The 17536-nt window shown below is 40.3% G+C and overlaps 14 non-coding genes across 14 annotated transcripts; all 14 read left to right on the top strand.

The window, feature by feature from the left end:
- Positions 1 to 2119: 2119 nt before the first annotated feature.
- On the top strand, positions 2120 to 2201 carry Trnas-uga (transfer RNA serine (anticodon UGA)). The gene has a single exon. It is a non-coding gene; the product is annotated as a tRNA-Ser (tRNA).
- Positions 2202 to 3229: 1028 nt separating this feature from the next.
- On the top strand, positions 3230 to 3311 carry Trnas-uga (transfer RNA serine (anticodon UGA)). The gene has a single exon. It is a non-coding gene; the product is annotated as a tRNA-Ser (tRNA).
- Positions 3312 to 3509: 198 nt separating this feature from the next.
- On the top strand, positions 3510 to 3591 carry Trnas-uga (transfer RNA serine (anticodon UGA)). Its single transcript has one exon. It is a non-coding gene; the product is annotated as a tRNA-Ser (tRNA).
- A 1028-nt stretch (positions 3592 to 4619) lies between these two features.
- On the top strand, positions 4620 to 4701 carry Trnas-uga (transfer RNA serine (anticodon UGA)). The gene has a single exon. It is a non-coding gene; the product is annotated as a tRNA-Ser (tRNA).
- Positions 4702 to 5729: 1028 nt separating this feature from the next.
- On the top strand, positions 5730 to 5811 carry Trnas-uga (transfer RNA serine (anticodon UGA)). Its single transcript has one exon. It is a non-coding gene; the product is annotated as a tRNA-Ser (tRNA).
- Positions 5812 to 6839: 1028 nt separating this feature from the next.
- On the top strand, positions 6840 to 6921 carry Trnas-uga (transfer RNA serine (anticodon UGA)). The gene has a single exon. It is a non-coding gene; the product is annotated as a tRNA-Ser (tRNA).
- Positions 6922 to 7119: 198 nt separating this feature from the next.
- Trnas-uga (transfer RNA serine (anticodon UGA)) lies at positions 7120 to 7201 on the top strand. The gene has a single exon. It is a non-coding gene; the product is annotated as a tRNA-Ser (tRNA).
- Positions 7202 to 8499: 1298 nt separating this feature from the next.
- Positions 8500 to 8581, top strand: Trnas-uga (transfer RNA serine (anticodon UGA)). The gene has a single exon. It is a non-coding gene; the product is annotated as a tRNA-Ser (tRNA).
- Positions 8582 to 9610: 1029 nt separating this feature from the next.
- Trnas-uga (transfer RNA serine (anticodon UGA)) lies at positions 9611 to 9692 on the top strand. The gene has a single exon. It is a non-coding gene; the product is annotated as a tRNA-Ser (tRNA).
- A 1018-nt stretch (positions 9693 to 10710) lies between these two features.
- Trnas-uga (transfer RNA serine (anticodon UGA)) lies at positions 10711 to 10792 on the top strand. The gene has a single exon. It is a non-coding gene; the product is annotated as a tRNA-Ser (tRNA).
- Positions 10793 to 10990: 198 nt separating this feature from the next.
- Trnas-uga (transfer RNA serine (anticodon UGA)) lies at positions 10991 to 11073 on the top strand. Its single transcript has one exon. It is a non-coding gene; the product is annotated as a tRNA-Ser (tRNA).
- A 198-nt stretch (positions 11074 to 11271) lies between these two features.
- Trnas-uga (transfer RNA serine (anticodon UGA)) lies at positions 11272 to 11353 on the top strand. Its single transcript has one exon. It is a non-coding gene; the product is annotated as a tRNA-Ser (tRNA).
- A 198-nt stretch (positions 11354 to 11551) lies between these two features.
- On the top strand, positions 11552 to 11633 carry Trnas-uga (transfer RNA serine (anticodon UGA)). Its single transcript has one exon. It is a non-coding gene; the product is annotated as a tRNA-Ser (tRNA).
- A 199-nt stretch (positions 11634 to 11832) lies between these two features.
- Positions 11833 to 11914, top strand: Trnas-uga (transfer RNA serine (anticodon UGA)). Its single transcript has one exon. It is a non-coding gene; the product is annotated as a tRNA-Ser (tRNA).
- The last annotated feature ends 5622 nt before the right edge of the window (positions 11915 to 17536 follow it).

Genomic DNA, 17536 nt, shown 5'->3' with positions numbered 1-17536 from the left:
TTCTGTCGTTAAATTATCAGCCAATTTAATCAAAATTGTCTTTTCTCAAATACTGCTCATCAGAACAAAGAAAATTTTATCAAACCACCTCACCGGTCAGCTTACTAGGCACAAAAGTTCTCACACTTTAGCTGCCAGAAAATCAGCAGATCACTGGCGCTTCCCTTAAAGCTGTGATGGGCGAGTGGTTCAGGCGTTGGACTTCAAATCCAATGGGAGCTTCCCGCGTAGGTTTGAACCCTGTTCGCAGCGGAGAATATGGCATTTTTTTCCTCTCGTTAATTCACAATTATCAGCCAATTTTTTCAATCAAAATTGTCTTTTCTTAAATACTGCTCGTCAGAACAAAGAAAGCTTTATCAAACCACCTCACCGGTCAACTTACTAGGCACAAAAGCTCTCACACTTTAGCTGCCAGAAAATCACCAGATGACTGGCGCTTCACATCAAGCTGTGATGGCCGAGTGGTTAAGGCGTTGGACTTCAAATCCAATGGGAGCTTCCCGCTTAGGTTCGAACACTGCTCGCAGCAGAGAATAAGGCATTTTTTTCCTCTCGTTAATTCACAATTATCAGCCAATTTTTTCAATCAAAATTGTTTTTTCTTAAATACTGCTCGTCAGAACAAAGAAAGCTTTATCAAACCACCTCACCGGTCAGCTTACTAGGCACAAAAGTTCTCACACTTTAGCTGCCAGAAAATCACCAGATTATCAGCTCTTTCCTGTGAGCTGTGATGGCCGAGTGGTTAAGGCGTTGGAATTGAAATTCAATTGGAGCTTCCTGCGTAGATTCGAACCCTGCTCTGAGCGAAGAATAAGGAATTTTTGTTCTCTCGTTAAATCAAAATTATCAGCCAATTTATTCAATCAAAATTGTTTTTTCTTAAATAATGCTCATCAGAACAAAGAAAACTTTATCAAACCACCTCACCGGTCAGCTTACTAGGCACAAAGTTCTCGCACTTTAGCTGCCAGAAAATGAGCAGATCACTGGCGCTTCCCTTCAAGCTGTCATGGGCGGGTGGTTAAGGCGTTGGACTTGAAATCCAATGGGAGCTTCCCACGTAGATTTGAACCCTGCTCGCAGCGAAAAATAAGGGATTTTTGTTCTGTCGTTAAATCACAATTGTCAGCCAGTTTTTTCAAACAAAATTGTCTTTTCTTAAATACTGCTCATCAGAACAGATAAAACTTTATCAAACAATCTCACCAGTCAGCATACGAGGCACAAAAGTTCTCACAATTTAGCAGACAGAAAATCACCAGATGACTGGAACTTCCCTGCAAGCTGTGATGGCCGAGTGTTTAAGGCGTTGAACTTGAACGGCAATGGGAACTTTACGCGTAGGTTCGAACCCTGATCTCAGCGAAGAGAAAGGGATTTTTGTTCTGTCGTTAAGTTATCAGCCAATTTAGTCAAAATTGTCTTTTCTTAATTACTGCTCATCAGAAAAGAGAAAACTTTATCAAACCACCTCAGTGGTCAGCTTAGTAGGCACAGAGGCTCTCACACTTTAGCTGCCAGAATATCACCAGATGACTGGCGCTTGCCTTCAAGCTGTGAAGACCGAGTGGTTAAAGCGTTGGACTTGAAATCCAATGGGAGCTTCCCACGTAGATTTGAACCCTTCTCGCAGCGAAAAATAAAGGATTTATGTTCTGTCGTTAAATCACAATTGTCAGCCAGTTTTTTCAAACAAAATTGACTTTTCTTAAATACTGCTCATCAGAACAGATAAAACTTTATCAAACCACTTCACCGTTCAGCTCACTAGGCACAAAAGTTCTCACAATTTGGCTGCCAGAAAATCACCAGATGACTGGATCTTCCCTGCAAGCTGTGATGGCCGAGTGGTTAAGGCGTTGGGCTTGAAATCGAATGGGAGCTTCCCGCATAGGTTCGCACCCTTCTCGCAGCGAAAAACAGTGGATTTTTGTTCTGTCGTTAAATCGCAATTATCAGCCAATTTATTCAATCAAAGATGCCTTTTCTTAAACACTTCTCATCAAAACAGAGAAAATTTTATCAAACCACCTCAGCGGTCAGCTTACTAGGCACAAAAGCTCTCACACTTTAGCTGCCAGAAAATCACCAGATGACTGGCGCTTCCCTTTAAGCTGTGATGGCCGAGTGGTTAAGGCGTTTGACTTGAAATCCAATGGGAGCTTCCCGCGTAGGTTCGAACCCTGCTCGCAGCGAAGAATAAGGAATTTTTGTTCTCTTGTAAAATCACAATTATTAGCCAATCTATTCAATTAAAACTGTATTTTCTTAAATCCTGCTCATCAGAACAGAAAAAACTTTATCAAACAATCTCACCAGTCAGCTTACGAGGCACAAAAGTTCTCACAAATTAGCTGCCAGAAAATCACAAGATGACTGGCTCTTCACTTCAGGCTGTGATGGCCGAGTGGCTAAGGCGTTGAACTTGAAAGCCAATGGGAGCTTACCGCGTAGGTTCGAACCCTGATCGCAACAAAGAGAAAGGGATTTTTGTTCTGTCATTAAATTATCAGCCAATTCAATCAAAATTGTCTTTTCTTAAACAACTGCTCATCAGAAAAGAGAGAACTTTATCAAACCACCTCAGCGGCAGCTTACTAGGCACAAAGGCTCTCACACTTTAGCTGCCAGAGTATCACCAGATGAATGGCGCTTCCCTTCACGATGTGATGGCCGAGTGGTTAAGGCGTTGGACTTGAAATCCAATGGGAGCTTCCCACGTAGATTTGAACCCTTCTCGCAGCGAAAAAAAAAGGATTTTTGTTCTATCGTTAAATCACAATTGTCGGCCAGTTTTTTCAAACAAAATTGACTTTTCTTAAATACTGCTCATCAGAACAGATAAAACTTTATCAAACCACTTCACCGGTCAGCTCACTAGGCACAAAAGTTCTCACAATTTAGCTGCCAGAAAATCACCAGATGACTGGATCTTCCCTGCTAGCTGTGATGGCCGAGTGGTTAAGGCGTTGGGCTTGAAATCGAATGGGAGCTTCCCGCATAGGTTCGCACCCTTCTCGCAGCGAAAAACAGTGGATTTTTATTCTGTCGTTAAATCGCAATTATCAGCCAATTTATTCAATCAAAGATGCCTTTTCTTAAACACTTCTCATCAAAACAGAGAAAATTTTATCAAACCACCTCAGCGGTCAGCTTACTAGGCACAAAAGCTCTCACATTTTAGCTGCCAGAAAATCACCAGATGACTGGCGCTTCCCTTCAAGCTGTGATGGCCGAGTGGTTAAGGCGTTGGACTTGAAATCCAATGGGAGCTTCCCGCGTAGGTTCGAACCCTGCTCGCAGCGAAGAATAAGAAATTTTTGTTCTCTCGTTAAATCACAATTATTAGCCAATTTATTCAATCAAAACTGTCTTTTCTTAAATCCTGCTCATCAGAACAGAGAAAACTTTATCAAACAATCTCACCAGTCAGCATACGAGGCACAAAAGTTCTCACAATTTAGCTGCCAGAAAATCACAAGATGACTGGCTCTTCACTGCAGGCTGTGATGGCCGAGTGGTTAAGGCGTTGGACTTGAAATCCAATGGGAGCTTCCCGCGTAGGTTCGAACCCTTCTCGTAGCGAAGAAAAAGGAATTTTTGTTCTCTCGTTAAATCACAATTATTAGCCAATTTATTCAATCAAAACTGTCTTTTCTTAAATCCTGCTCATCAGAACAGAGAAAACTTTATCAAACAATCTCACCAGTCAGCTTACGAGGCACAAAAGTTCTCACAATTTAGCTGCCAGAAAATCACAAGATGACTGGCTCTTCACCGCAGGCTGTGATGGCCGAGTGGCTAAGGCGTTGAACTTGAAAGCCAATGGGAGCTAACCGCGTAGGTTCGAACCCTGATCGCAACAAAGAGAAAGGGATTTTTGTTCTGTCATTAAATTATCAGCCAATTCAATCAAAATTGTCTTTTCTTAAAAAACTGTTCATCAGAAAAGAGAGAACTTTATCAAACCACCTCAACGGCAGCTTACTAGGCACAAAGGCTCTCACACTTTAGCTGCCAGAATATCACCAGATGAATGGCGCTTCCCTTCACGATGTGATGGCCAAGTGGTTAAGTTGTTGGACTTGAAATCCAATGGGAGCTTCCCACGTAGATTTGAACACTTCTCGCAGCGAAAAATAAGGGATTTTTGTTCTGTCGTTAAATCACAATTGTCGGCCAGTTTTTTCAAACAAAATTGACTTTTCTTAAATACTGCTCATCAGAACAGATAAAATTTTATCAAACCACCTCACCGGTCAGCTCACTAGGCACAAAAGTTCTCACAATTTAGCTGCCAGAAAATCACCAGATGACTGGATCTTCCCTGCAAGCTGTGATGGCCGAGTGGTTAAGGCGTTGGGCTTGAAATCGAATGGGAGCTTCCCGCATAGGTTCGCACCCATCTCGCAGCGAAAAACAGTGGATTTTTATTCTGTCGTTAAATTGCAATTATCAGCCAATTTATTCAATCAAAGATGCCTTTTCTTAAACACTTCTCATCAAAACAGAGAAAATTTTATCAAACCACCTCAGCGGTCAGCTTACTAGGCACAAAAGCTCTCACACTTTAGCTGCCAGAAAATCACCAGATGACTGGCGCTTCCCTTCAAGCTGTGATGGCCGAGTGGTTAAGGCGTTGGACTTGAAATCCAATGGGAGCTTCCCGCTTAGGTTTGAAACCTGCTCGCAGCGAAGAATAAGAAATTTTTGTTCTCTCGTTAAATCACAATTATTAGCCAATCTATTCAATCAAAACTGTATTTTCTTAAATCCTGCTCATCAGAACAGAAAAAACTTTATCAAACAATCTCACCAGTCAGCTTACGAGGCACAAAAGTTCTCACAATTTAGCTGCCAGAAAATCACAAGATGACTGGCTCTTCACTTCAGGCTGTGATGGCCGAGTGGCTAAGGCGTTGAACTTGAAAGGCAATGGGAGCTTACCGCGTAGGTTCGAACCCTGATCGCAACAAAGAGAAAGGGATTTTTGTTCTGTCATTAAATTATCAGCCAATTCAATCAAAATTGTCTTTTCTTAAACAACTGCTCATCAGAAAAGAGAGAACTTTATCAAACCACCTCAGCGGCAGCTTACTAGGAACAAAGGCTCTCACACTTTAGCTGCCAGAATATCACCAGATGAATGGCGCTTCCCTTCACGATGTGATGGCCAAGTGGTTAAGGCGTTGGACTTGAAATCCAATGGGAGCTTCCCACGTAGATTTGAACCCTTCTCGCAGCGAAAAATAAAGGATTTATGTTCTGTCGTTAAATCACAATTGTCAGCCAGTTTTTTCAAACAAAATTGACTTTTCTTAAATACTGCTCATCAGAACAGATAAAACTTTATCAAACCACTTCACCGGTCAGCTCACTAGGCACAAAAGTTCTCACAATTTAGCTGCCAGAAAATCACCAGATGACTGGATCTTCCCTGCAAGCTGTGATGGCCGAGTGGTTAAGGCGTTGGGCTTGAAAGCGAATGGGAGCTTCCCGCATAGGTTCGCACCCTTCTCGCAGCGAAAAACAGTGGATTTTTATTCTGTCGTTAAATCGCAATTATCAGCCAATTTATTCAATCAAAGATGCCTTTTCTTAAACACTTCTCATCAAAACAGAGAAAATTTTATCAAACCACCTCAGCGGTCAGCTTACTAGGCACAAAAGCTCTCACACTTTAGCTGCCAGAAAATCACCAGATGACTGGCGCTTCCCTTCAAGCTGTGATGGCCGAGTGGTTAAGGCGTTGGACTTGAAATCCAATGGGAGCTTCCCGCTTAGGTTTGAAACCTGCTCGCAGCGAAGAATAAGAAATTTTTGTTCTCTCGTTAAATCACAATTATTAGCCAATCTATTCAATCAAAACTGTATTTTCTTAAATCCTGCTCATCAGAACAGAAAAAACTTTATCAAACAATCTCACCAGTCAGCTTACGAGGCACAAAAGTTCTCACAATTTAGCTGCCAGAAAATCACAAGATGACTGGCTCTTCACTTCAGGCTGTGATGGCCGAGTGGCTAAGGCGTTGAACTTGAAAGGCAATGGGAGCTTACCGCGTAGGTTCGAACCCTGATCGCAACAAAGAGAAAGGGATTTTTGTTCTGTCATTAAATTATCAGCCAATTCAATCAAAATTGTCTTTTCTTAAACAACTGCTCATCAGAAAAGAGAGAACTTTATCAAACCACCTCAGCGGCAGCTTACTAGGAACAAAGGCTCTCACACTTTAGCTGCCAGAATATCACCAGATGAATGGCGCTTCCCTTCACGATGTGATGGCCAAGTGGTTAAGGCGTTGGACTTGAAATCCAATGGGAGCTTCCCACGTAGATTTGAACCCTTCTCGCAGCGAAAAATAAAGGATTTATGTTCTGTCGTTAAATCACAATTGTCAGCCAGTTTTTTCAAACAAAATTGACTTTTCTTAAATACTGCTCATCAGAACAGATAAAACTTTATCAAACCACTTCACCGGTCAGCTCACTAGGCACAAAAGTTCTCACAATTTAGCTGCCAGAAAATCACCAGATGACTGGATCTTCCCTGCAAGCTGTGATGGCCGAGTGGTTAAGGCGTTGGGCTTGAAAGCGAATGGGAGCTTCCCGCATAGGTTCGCACCCTTCTCGCAGCGAAAAACAGTGGATTTTTATTCTGTCGTTAAATCGCAATTATCAGCCAATTTATTCAATCAAAGATGCCTTTTCTTAAACACTTCTCATCAAAACAGAGAAAATTTTATCAAACCACCTCAGCGGTCAGCTTACTAGGCACAAAAGCTCTCACACTTTAGCTGCCAGAAAATCACCAGATGACTGGCGCTTCCCTTGAAGCTGTGATGGCCGAGTGGTTAAGGCGTTGGACTTGAAATCCAATGGGAGCTTCCCGCGTAGGTTCGAACCCTAATCGCAGCGAAGAATAAGAAATTTTTGTTCTCTCGTTAAATCACAATTATTAGCGAATTTATTCAATCAAAACTGTCTTTTCTTAAATCCTGCTCATCAGAACAGAGAAAACTTTATCAAACAATCTCACCAGTCAGTTTACGAGGCACAAAAGTTCTCACAATTTAGCTGCCAGAAAATCACAAGATGACTGGCTTTTCACTGCAGGCTGTGATGGCCGAGTGGTTAAGGCTGTGGACTTGAAATCCAATGGGAGCTTCCCGCGTAGGTTCGAACCCTTCTCGTAGCGAAGAAAAAGGAATTTTTGTTCTCTCGTTAAATCACAATTATTAGCCAATTTATTCAATCAAAACTGTCTTTTCTTAAATCCTGCTCATCAGAACAGAGAAAACTTTATCAAACAATCTCACCAGTCAGCTTACGAGGCACAAAAGTTCTCACAATTTAGCTGCCAGAAAATCACAAGATGACTGGCTCTTCACCGCAGGCTGTGATGGCCGAGTGGCTAAGGCGTTGAACTTGAAAGCCAATGGGAGCTAACCACGTAGGTTCGAACCCTGATCGCAACAAAGAGAAAGGGATTTTTGTTCTGTCATTAAATTATCAGCCAATTCAATCAAAATTGTCTTTTCTTAAAAAACTGTTCATCAGAAAAGAGAGAACTTTATCAAACCACCTCAACGGCAGCTTACTAGGCACAAAGGCTCTCACACTTTAGCTGCCAGAATATCACCAGATGAATGGCGCTTCCCTTCACGATGTGATGGCCAAGTGGTTAAGGCGTTGGACTTGAAATCCAATGGGAGCTTCCCACGTAGATTTGAACCCTTCTCGCAGCGAAAAATAAGGGATTTTTGTTCTGTCGTTAAATCACAATTGTCGGCCAGTTTTTTCAAACAAAATTGACTTTTCTTAAATACTGCTCATCAGAACAGATAAAATTTTATCAAACCACCTCACCGGTCAGCTCACTAGGCACAAAAGTTCTCACAATTTAGCTGCCAGAAAATCACCAGATGACTGGATCTTCCCTGCAAGCTGTGATGGCCGAGTGGTTAAGGCGTTGAGCTTGAAATCGAATGGGAGCTTCCCGCATAGGTTCGCACCCTTCTCGCAGCGAAAAACAGTGGATTTTTATTCTGTCGTTAAATCGCAATTATCAGCCAATTTATTCAATCAAAGATGCCTTTTCTTAAACACTTCTCATCAAAACAGAGAAAATTTTATCAAACCACCTCAGCGGTCAGCTTTCTAGGCACAAAAGCTCTCACACTTTAGCTGCCAGAAAATCACCAGATGACTGGCGCTTCCCTTCAAGCTGTGATGGCCGAGTGGTTAAGGCGTTGGACTTGAAATCCAATGGGAGCTTCCCGCTTCCTGCTCGCAGCGAAGAATAAGAAATTTTTGTTCTCTCGTTAAATCACAATTATTAGCCAATTTATTCAATCAAAACTGTCTTTTCTTAAATCCTGCTCATCAGAACAGAGAAAACTTTATCAAACAATCTCACCAGTCAGCTTACGAGGCACAAAAGTTCTCACAATTTAGCTGCCAGAAAATCACAAGATGACTGGCTCTTCACTGCAGGCTGTGATGGCCGAGTGGTTAAGGCGTTGGACTTGAAATCCAATGGGAGCTTCCCGCGTAGGTTCGAACCCTTCTCGTAGCGAAGAAAAAGGAATTTTTGTTCTCTCGTTAAATCACAATTATTAGCCAATTTATTCAATCAAAACTGTCTTTTCTTAAATCCTGCTCATCAGAACAGAGAAAATTTTATCAAACAATCTCACCAGTCAGCTTACGAGGCACAAAAGTTCTCACAATTTAGCTGCCAGAAAATCACAAGATGACTGGCTCTGCACTGCAGGCTGTGATGGCCGAGTGGCTAAGGCGTTGAACTTGAAAGCCAATGGGAGCTAACCGCGTAGGTTCGAACCCTGATCGCAACAAACAGAAAGGGATTTTTGTTCTGTCATTAAATTATCAGTCAATTCAATCAAAATTGTCTTTTCTTAAAAAAACTGCTCATCAGAAAAGAGAGAACTTTATCAAACCACCTCAACGGCAGCTTACTAGGCACAAAGGCTCTCACACTTTAGCTGCCAGAATATCACCAGATGAATGGCGCTTCCCTTCACGATGTGATGGCCAAGTGGTTAAGGCGTTGGACTTGAAATCCAATGGGAGCTTCCCACGTAGATTTGAACCCTTCTCACAGCGAAAAAGAAGGGATTTTTGTTCTGTCGTTAAATCACAATTGTCGGCCAGTTTTTTCAAACAAAATTGAATTTTCTTAAATACTGCTCATCAGAACAGATAAAATTTTATCAAACCACCTCACCGGTCAGCTCACTAGGCACAAAAGTTCTCACAATTTAGCTGCCAGAAAATCACCAGATAACTGGATCTTCCCTGCAAGCTGTGATGGCCGAGTGGTTAAGGCGTTGGGCTTGAAATCAAATGGGAGCTTCCCGCATAGGTTCGCACCCTCCTCGCAGCGAAAAACAGTAGATTTTTGTTCTGTCGTTAAATCGCAATTATCAGCCAATTTATTCAATCAAAGATGCCTTTTCTTAAACACTTCCCATCAAAACAGAGAAAATTTTATCAAACCACCTCAGCGGTCAGCTTACTAGGCACAAAAGCTCTCACACTTTAGCTGCCAGAAAATCACCAGATGACTGGCGCTTCCCTTCAAGCTGTGATGGCCGAGTGGTTAAGGCGTTGGACTTGAAATCCAATGGGAGCTTCCCGCGTAGGTTCGAACCCTGCTCGCAGCGAAGAATAGGGAATTTTTGTTCTCTCGTTAAATCACAATTATTAGCCAATTTATTCAATCAAAACTGTGTTTTCTTAAATCCTGCTCATCAGAACAGAGAAAACTTTATCAAACAATCTCACCAGTCAGCTTACGAGGCACAAAAGTTCTCACAATTTAGCTGCCAGAAAATCACAAGATGACTGGCTCTTCACTGCAGGCTGTGATGGCCGAGTGGCTAAGGCGTTGAACTTGAAAGCCAATGGGAGCTTACCGCGTAGGTTCGAACCCTGATCGCAACAAAGAGAAAGGGATTTTTGTTCTGTCATTAAATTATCAGCCAATTCAATCAAAATTGTCTTTTCTTAAAAAACTGCTCATCAGAAAAGAGAGAACTTTATCAAACCACCTCAGCGGCAGCTTACTAGGCACAAAGGCTCTCACACTTTAGCTGCCAGAATATCACCAGATGAATGGCGCTTCCCTTCACGATGTGATGGCCAAGTGGTTAAGGCGTTGGACTTGAAATCCAATGGGAGCTTCCCACGTAGATTTGAACCCTTCTCGCAGCGAAAAATAAGGGATTTTTGTTCTGTCGTTAAATCACAATTGTCGGCCAGTTTTTTCAAACAAAATTGACTTTTCTTAAAAACTGCTCATCAGAACAGATAAAACTTTATCAAACCACCCCACCGGTCAGCTCACTAGGCACAAAAGTTCTCACAATTTAGCTGCCAGAAAATCACCAGATGACTGGATCTTCCCTGCAAGCTGTGATGGCCGAGTGGTTAAGGCGTTGACCTTGAACGGAAATGGGAGCTTCACGCGTAGGTTCGAACCCTGATCTCAGCGAAGGGAAAGTGATTCTTGTTCTGTCGTTAAATTATCAGCCAATTTAATCAAATTTGTCTTTTTTTAAATACTGCTCATCAGAACAGATAAAACTTTATCAAACCACCTCACCGGTCAGCCTACTAGGCACAAAAGTTCTCACAATTTAGCTGCCAGAAGATCACCAGATGACTGGCGCTTCCCTTCACGATGTGATGGCCGAGTGGTTAAGGCGTTGGACTTGAAATCCAATGGGAACTTCCCACGTAGATTTGAACCCTGCTCGCAGCGAAAAACAAGGGATTTTTGTTCTGTCGTTAAATCACAATTGTCAGCCAATTTTTTCAATCAAAATTGTCTTTTCTTAAATACTGCTCATCAGAACAGATAAAACTTTATCAAACCATTTCAGCGGTCAGCTTAATAGGCACAAAAGCTCTCACATTTTAGCGGCCAGAAAATCAGAAGATGACTGGCCCTTCCCTGCAAGCTGTGATGACCGAGTGGTTAAGGCGTTGGACTTGAAATCCAATGGGAGCATCCCACGTAGGTTTCGAACCCTGCTCGCAGCGAAGAATAAGGAATTTTTGTTCTCTCGTTAAATCACAATTATCAGCCAATTTATTCAATCAAAACTGTCATTTCTTAAATACTGCTCACCAAAACAGAGAAAACTTTATGAAACCATTTCAGCGGTCAGCTTAATAGGCACAAAAGCTCTCACACTTTAGCGGCCAGAAAATCAAAAGATGACTGGCCCTTCCCTGCAAGCTGTGATTACCGAGTGGTTAAGGCGTTGGACTTGAAATCCAATGGGAGCATCCCACGTAGGTTCGAACCCTCCTCGCAGCGAAGAAAAAGACATTTTTGTTCTCTCGTTAAATCACAATTATCAGCCAATTTATTCAACCAAAATGGTCTTTTCTTAAATACTGCTGATCAGAACAGAAAAAACTTTATCAAACAATCTCACCAGTCAGCTTACTAGGCAAAAAAGTTCTCACAATTTAGCTGCCAGAAAATCACAAGATGACTGGCTCTTCACTGCAAGCTGTGATGGCCGAGTGGTTAAGGCATTGAACTTGAAATCCAATGGGAGCTTCCCGCGTAGGTTCGAACCCTTCTCTCAGCGCAAAATAGGGGATTTTTGTTCTGTCGTCAAAATCACAATTATCAGCCCATTTATTCAATCAAAACTGCATTTTCTTAAATACTGCTCATCAAAACAGAGAAAACTTTATCAAACCATTTCAGCGGTCAGCTTAATAGGCACAAAAGCTCTCACACTTTAGCGGCCAGAAAATCACAAGATGACTGGCCCTTCCCTGCAAGCTGTGATGACCGAGTGGTTAAGGCGTTGGACTTGAAATCCAATGGGAGCATCCCACGTAGGTTCGAACCCTTCTCGCAGCGAAGAAAAAGACATTTTTGTTCTCTCGTAAAATCACAATTATCAGCCAATTCATTCAATCAAAATGGTCTTTTCTTAAATACTGCTGATCAGAACAGAGAAAACTTTATCAAACAATCTCACCAGTCAGCTTACTAGGCACAAAAGTTCTCACAACTTAGCTGCCAGAAAATCACAAGATGACTGGCTCTTCACTGCAAGCTGTGATGGCCGAATGGTTAAGGCATTGAACTTGAAAGCCATGGGGAGCTTCCCGCGTATGTTCGAACCCTGATCGCAACAAAGAGAAAGGGATTTTTGTTCTGTCGTTATATTATCAATCAATTCAATCAAGATTGTCTTTTTTTAAATACTGCTCATCAGAAAAGAAGAAAACTTTATCAAACCACCTCAGCGGTCAGCTTACTAGGCACAAAAGCTCTCACACTTTAGCTGCCAGGAAATCACCAGATGACTGGCGCTTCCCTGCAAACTGTGATGGCCGAGTGGTTAAGGCGTTGAACTTGAAAGCCAATTGGAGCTTCCCGCGTAGGTTCCAACCCTGATCGCTACGAAGAGAAAAGGATTTTTGTTCTATCATTAAATTATCAGCCAATTTAATCAAAATTGTCTTTTCTTAAATACTGCTCATCAGAAAAGAGAAAACTTTGTCAAACGACCTCAGCGGTCAGCTTACTAGGCACAAGGGTTCTCACATTTTAGCTGCCAGAATATCACCAGATGACTGGGGCGTGCCTTCAAGCTGTGATGGCCGAGTGGTTAGGGTATTGGACTTGAAATCAAATGGGAGCTTCCTGCGTAGGTTCGGACCCTCCTCGCAGCGAAAAATAGGGGAATTTTGTTCTGTCGCTAAATCTTAATTATCAGCCAATTTATTCAAGCAAAATTGCCTTTTCTTAAATACTGCTCATCAAAACAGTGAAAACTTTATCAAACCACCTCAGCGGTCAGCTTACTAGGCACAAAAGTTCTCACACTTTAGCTGCCAGAAAATCACCAGATGACTCGCGCTTCCCTGCAAACTGTGATGGCCGAGTGGTTAAGGCGTTAAACTTGAAAGCCAATGGGAGCTTCCTGCGTAGGTTCGGACCCTCCTCGCAGCGAAAAATAGAGGAATTTTGTTCTGTCGCTAAATCTTAATTATCAGCCAATTTATTCAATCAAAATTGTCTTTTCTTAAAAACTGCTCATCAGAAAAAAGAAAGCTTTATCAAACCACCTCAGTGGTCAGCTTACTAGGCACAGAGGCTGTCCCACTTTAGCTGCCAGATTATCACCAGATGACTGGCGCTTGCCTGCAAGCTGTGAAGGCCGAATGGTTAAGGCGTTGGACTTGAAATCCAAAGTCAGCTTCCCGCGTAGGTTCGAATCCTTCTCGAAGCGAAAAAAGGTGATTTTTGTTTTGTCATTAAATCACAACTAGCAGGCCCGCAAAAGCATAACAAGATAATTTAAAAGAACAGAAGTTTTAAACTTCATTTTCTCCTCGTACCACGTCGGGCTGGAACATATGCCACTCGTTCAACAGTCATAGGTATTACGTTACGTTAACGATGTGTTTGATTTAGTATATTACCCCCAAGTACCAGAAATTTTAAATTCAATTTTTGGGCTTTGATAATTTGCATATTTAAGGAGCGCAAAGACTAGTACAGATAGCGAACTTCTACACGGTGGCGTAGCGTAACGCACTTAATACGTTAGGCTGCATGTTTGAGGAGCGTAAAAAGAGATATGGAAGGATAAAACAGACAAAAAAAGGAAAAGCAGAAAGGAATTTGAAAAGAAATAACCGAAAAAGAGAAAAGAGACAGAAAAAAAGAGAAAAAAAGACTGAAAAGAAAGAAAAGCAAGAGCAAAGAGGAGAGAAAAAAGACAGAAAAAAGACAAAATAGAGAGAAAAGACGAAAAAGAGAAAAGACATAAACAACAAATGAAAGAGAGAAAAGAAAAACAAACGAAAAAAAGAAAAGCCAGAGAAAAAGAGAGGAACAGTAAAAAAAAGATGATGAACAGAAAAAAGAGAGAAAAGAAAGAGAGAAATGAAAGACAGAAAAGAAAGAGAAAAAAGAGAGAAGAAAAAAAGAAGACAGAAAAGCAAGAGAGAAGTAAGAGAGAAAAGCAGGAGAAAAAAGAGAAAAACAAGAGATGAAAGATAGAAGTAAAAAAAGGCAGAAAGGAAAGAGAGGAGAAAAAGAGAAAAGAGAAACAAATGAGGAAAAAATGCACAACAAAGAACAAGAGAAAGAGGTAAGAGAAAGATAGAAAACACAAAATTGAGAAACAGGAAAGAGAAAAGCAAGAGAAAAAGGAAAGAGAAAAGCAAGAGAGAAAAGAAAGACAGAAAATACAGAGCAAAGCGAGAGAAACAGAGAAACAGTAGAGAAAAAAAGATGGACAGAAAAGGAAGAGAAAAGAAAGAGAAGCGAAAGAGAGAAAAGAAAGAGAATCGAAAGACAGTAAAGAGACAAAAGAGAGAAAAGCAAAAAAGACAAAATAAAAGCAAGAGAGAGGTAAGAGCCAAAAGCAGGAGAGAAAAAGAGAAAAACAAGAGATGAAAGATATAGGTAAAAAAAAGTCTAGAATGGAAAGACGGAAGAGAAAGAAAAAAAATGATGAAAGAAAGAAAAAAAGAACAAGAGCAAGAGGTATAAGAAAGACAGAATTGGGAAAAAGGAAAGTGAAAGGAAAGGGAGAAAAGAAAAAGAAAAGCAAGAGAAAAAAGAGAAAAAGACAAAAGCAAGAGAGAAACGACAGACAGAAAAGACAGAGAAAAGCGAGAGAAAAAACAAAAAAAAGGAAAGAACGAGAAAATATGGAGAAACGACAAAGGCAGGAAGGAGAAAAAACGAATGCGAACAAAGAAAGGCAGGAAAAAACCAAGAAAAGAGAAAAGGAATAGAGGAAAGACAAAACCGGAATACAAAAAGGTAAGAGAAAAAAAAACAGAGGACAAAGAAAAGCAAGGCAGACTAAAAAGAACAGAAGAGGAGAGAGACAGAACAGAAAAACACAAAAGAAACGAAAAGAGGCAGAAAAAACAAACAGAAAAAAATTAGAGAACAGAAAGACAGAAACAAAAGACAGAGAAGAAAGAGAAAAGGAAGACAAAAAGAACAAAAAATCAAGCAAGAAATAAAGAGAGAAGCTAAGGAGAAACAAAAGAGAAAAAGGATGAGAAAAATGAACGGCAGAGAAAAGACAGAAAAATAAACCAGAAAAGCAGAGCTAACGAAAGGCAGAAAATAAAAAGAGGAAAAAGTAAGAGAACACATAAAGAGTAAAAAGGCAGAAAAGAACAGAAAAAAAGACAAAAGAGCAAAAAGAGAAGATAACAACAGAGAAAGAAACAAAGGATGAGAAAAGAGGCAGAAGAAAAGAACAGAAAGGGGAAACAAGAAAATAAAAGTAGAAAAGAATGAGCAAAGCAAGAGAGAAAAGGAAAACAGAACGAAAAGAGCAAAGAACGACAAACTAAAGAGAAATGAGAGGGGAACGAAAGTAAAAATATTGAGAAAAAGGACGGCAGAAAAAAAAACAAAAGAAAAGGAAACGAAGAGACATATAAAATACAAAATAAACAAAACAGAAAAGAGGCAGAACAGACGAACAGCAAAAGAAATAAAAGAGAAAAGAAAAGCAGAAAAGAGAGAAAAACAGGAAGAAAAAGACCAACAACGGAAAGGATATGAAAGAGAAGAGCAAGAGAAAAAAGGAAAAGCAAGAGAGAAAATAAATACAGAACAGAGATAAAAGCAAGACAGAAAAAAAACAAACATAGCTGGCAGATTGCCAGAAAATAGCTTCAATAGCGTCGTAGATCAGCAGTCTAAAACAGTTAAAAGAACAGACCAACAAATAAAATCGTCTTTTCATTCAAGGCTGATATGTTATATTTTGATTAAAAATCTTGATAAGTTTTTGCTGCCTCCATAAGCTGATCTCAAATAACCTTCATTTAGAGTGACACACACCCAGTTGACCGTATCTCTTTGACTTAACGTAATAAAAAGTTTATTCAAAAAGAGGAAGTCATTTTTGAGAGTGGGATAAGTCAAGTGTGACCAAAAATTTAATCACAGCGAATGAACGAAAAAACTCGCTCCACTAAGGGCGAAAAAAACGCCACGCTCGCATTTCAGTTGAAGTTATATGAACGAATGAACAAAAAGCAGATTTGAAGTGGTTGTGAGCTCATATGGTCGTAACAAAAATCCTGCCAAGGAAATAAAAAACCGTGATAAGACTAAAAATAGCCCCAGCTATCGCTGTGCGGCTATTAAAAAGAGAAAAGAACAAGAAAATGATGACAGTAACGAAAGAGAAAAAAGTAATGAGCAAAAAGGAAGGCAGAAGAAAAGAACAGAAAAGAAAAAGACAAACGAAAGAGAAGAAAGACAGGAAAGAAATACAGAAAGGAAAGAGAGAAAAGCAAGAGAGAAAAGGAGAGGGAGGGGCAAACTAAAAACAGAAACGAAAGAGAGGAACAAAATTTTTAAAAATGAGATAAAAGAAAGGCAAAACAAGACCGGAAAAAAGATAGAGAAAAAAACAGGAAAAAAATACAAATCAGAAAGAGAAAAGGGCGAAAAAAAACAGAAATCAGAGAACAAACGAACTAGAACGAAGACAGAAAAAAAATTCAACTGAAAGAAGCGAACAGAAAGAGAAAAGCAAAAGGAAAAATACAGAAAGGACAGAGAAAAGGAATAAAAAAAGGACAGAGAGAAAAGAAGGAGAGCAAGAAGGAGCACAAAGAAAAAAAAGAGAGAAAACATCTTCCTTCGAGAGTACAAAAGAATAAAAGAATCAATTCTTTTCTCAAGCTAACTCTTCATTTGATCTAGAAAAAAACTGGCAGCAAATGATGCAATTAATTAAACTTCAGTTTAAAAACTTTCAAGAGACAGAGATCAAGCAAAACCGAAAACAAATGAAGATTGTTCAAAAATATCATATCGCTCACACATACATTTTGCATACAAAGTTCCGATTAAAGCATCGCAAGAATTTGTGTTCAGGAGAAGTTAAAGAGAAACTTAGGTGGGCGCTACCTGTTTATCCCGTTTTTAAGGACAAAAAGTCAAATGGGTCAAAAATAGTCGGTCAAGAAAAAAATCGCATGAAAAAGACCAACAGGACTAATATAATTGCTACAAACTTCGTTTGAGAGCAATTAAATAGAGTAGTTTAACCTCATATGCTGACAACCAGCATATTGTCAACGGAATAACAAGAAATCATTGAAAGGCCAAAAATAGCAATACCCTCTTTTTGGATCTATTTCTAATTGACATTTTTCGGTGAATGACTTTTCTTGCATCCCTTTTTTTTGCGGCGCGTAAACCTTTTGGCAGCTGGACTATCGGTCATTGACTCTTTTGCATTTAGGTCAATGACTTTTTGCATTTAGGCCAATGACTCTTTTGCAGTCTGCGCTTTTTCGGACATTGGCCTTTTACGAGAGCATTTTTTTGGTCATTGACCTCTCACAATATACCCTCTTAATCATGCTGCTCAACAGCTCTTAAACATGCTCTTCGATAGCTCTTAAACATGCTCTTCAGAGGCCTCTTAAACATGCATTTTCGCCTTTCGTTAAACACGGTGCCTTATAAACTGTC

Source organism: Convolutriloba macropyga, chromosome 12 (assembly GCF_964194025.1).
Source record: "Convolutriloba macropyga chromosome 12, txConMacr16.3, whole genome shotgun sequence".
Classification (NCBI taxonomy): domain Eukaryota; kingdom Metazoa; phylum Xenacoelomorpha; order Acoela; family Convolutidae; genus Convolutriloba; species Convolutriloba macropyga.
Note: the sequence above shows the minus strand (reverse complement) of the source record. Positions and strands in the feature narration are given on the sequence as shown.